Source organism: Protobothrops mucrosquamatus, unplaced genomic scaffold (assembly GCF_001527695.2).
Source record: "Protobothrops mucrosquamatus isolate PMUCROS unplaced genomic scaffold, P.Mucros_1.0 scaffold2130, whole genome shotgun sequence".
NCBI lineage: Eukaryota > Metazoa > Chordata > Lepidosauria > Squamata > Viperidae > Protobothrops > Protobothrops mucrosquamatus.
This window is the reverse complement of record NW_015388230.1, coordinates 331,489-333,731: the sequence shown is the minus strand read 5'-3', so window position 1 is coordinate 333,731 and position 2,243 is coordinate 331,489. Positions and strand designations below refer to the sequence as shown.

Sequence of the window (2,243 nt, the reverse complement as noted above, 5' to 3'; positions counted from 1 at the left end):
TGTGAGTTAATCCTATCATGTCCTGTCTCAGGTGGGGTATGCAGATTTTAGGGCTCTGTCTTCTTGATCTCCTAGCTGGGGCCTTTCTGATGGTTTACATTTGCATTTGTATAGAGCTGGCTTCTGCTTGGGACAGAGACTTGGGGGCAAAGTTGGTTTCTGCTTTTTAAAATACTTTTGAGGAAATATATTTTTCTGCACTTTTAATATTTCCTTCTCTGGGGAGCTGACTTCCCACAATATCCCCCCTTTGTGCCATAATAGTGTGGATGACACACTTTTATTGGCACAAGATTAAAATTGATCTGATCAGGGAGACTTAGTAAACAAGCTTTAAACTGTTAAGCCAAAAAGAGAAGACACTAATGGAGGCAGCAGAAAAAGATCCCTGCAGTGGCTCCCCAAAGGGGAGCTTCCAACCCATTAAGTTCTAAAAGTCAGGGCAAAAAATTTGTTAGGTGGAAAAGAAATGTATAGTGTCCAGTATTCTGTGCCAATCATTTTCAAATGTTGGATGTCACTTTTAGCTTCCAGTCAGGTTTGCACATTCATCCCAAAATTCTTCACAGCCATGGTTTTCCTCAGTACATAACCACTGGTCGCCCATTTTCAAGGGTTGTTTCTTGCCGTAGCTCTTAGTTCAGTGCATCCAGGTTTGTAATGTCCAACTGAGGTTAGCCAGTATGCCAGGCTATTAAATTTTTCTTAAATTGCACATAATGAGCTCTAGGAATCCCAATCTGAGTCCACCAGTGCAAGATATTCAGGGCTGAGGTTTGGAGATCTGTTTCCTGTTGCTTCCTTAGTCAGGGCATATGAATTGCAAATCACCTGAGGGGGTCTGGTTCCCTCCCCCTTGGAATTTGTTGGAAGTTGTTCCTACAAAGCTTTGGTGCAATAGAGCAAAAATCAGCCTGGGGAACTTTACTGAAGGTAGGTGGAAGAGACTCAGTGCGATTATGAATGGTGTGTGTGTGTGTGTGTGTGTGTGTAGCTACTAATACAAAACAGGCAATACAAACATTCTGGATAATTTTTCCCTCCCACCAGATAGAAGTCCAAGGTGTTCAGTACTTGCTGTGCCAACTATTACCAAATGCCATTTCTTCATAAATACATTCAACTGGCTTGTTACAATACAAATGGGGCAAGAAAGAAACCTTTTCAATGAGTTTCCACCCTCCCCCCATAGTCTTTCTAGTTTTCTTTTCTGAGGCTTCAAATGGGGACCAGTGGCTCCAGGACTCCTTCCTTCTGCAGCTCTCACAGGCATCTGGGGGAATGGTAGGACTTGGGAAGATGTTCTACTCAGGTTGCATGGTGGCTTTTTAGTGGATGGCTGGATTCAAAACCCAATTCCATGGCTCAAATGGATGGAGGCAGCTTCTGGGTCTGTGTGCTCTGCTTCCAAAGGTTGTGTGTGGTCATCTGTGCAGGGCTGAAAGATACAAGAACAAGGACTCTCCCCCCCCTTTTCTGGGTGGATTCTCCCAGGAGAGGCAGACAAAAGGTATGGAGAACAAAGGAAAGAAAAGAAGATGTACATGAGGGTGAGGAGGGGTAGCTTGCAGGCAGTTTGAAAAAGCATTAATACTGCAGTGGTCAAGGAAACATATAGGCAGACAAAATGAAATCATCCCAGATGACAAAAGAAAGACTGGATTCTGGTAAGAGAACATACATGAAAAGTTTCACTTCTGAACTTGAACATTTGCAACATGTTAAAGACAAGGACTTGCAACTTAAAAATGCTGGTCATGTTTCAGGAAAAGGATAGACAGATAAAACCCATTTAGAACAAAACCCATTTACAACACATTGCAGAGTGATTTCCAGAGCTTGGGGCAGGAACCCAGCAGGCAGGACACCCCCCTCCTCACCCCAAAGAGAAAATACCTTGGCAAATTCAGGAAGAACCCAATACAAACTAGTCTGACTCAGTGGCAGCCTGAGGCTAAATAAACACTTAACACACACTGACTATAAGGAATACAGAACTGGCTAACAGCAATTAGGATTGACAGGATTAGAATAGAAACACCAAAAGGTACACAACAATAAAATGATTAACACCAGATCCCTCCTGGAACAAAAATTAACACCTTTTAGACAGAATTAAGAAGGAAATTAACCCAACAACAGACACTGACCAACAAATCAGAAAAGACAAATTTAAACTCACCAATCAGGAATGACAATTTTGGAAACCATGAAAGGGTATAAGAACTCAACTAAGGTATGTA

The 2,243-nt window shown here is 42.3% G+C and overlaps 1 protein-coding gene across 1 annotated transcript in view; it reads left to right on the top strand.

The window, feature by feature from the left end:
* LOC107294854 (serine/threonine-protein kinase tousled-like 2) overlaps positions 1 to 2,243 on the top strand; it is a gene marked incomplete at its 5' end in the record, with an annotated part of 104,463 nt that overhangs the window by 29,706 nt on the left and 72,514 nt on the right.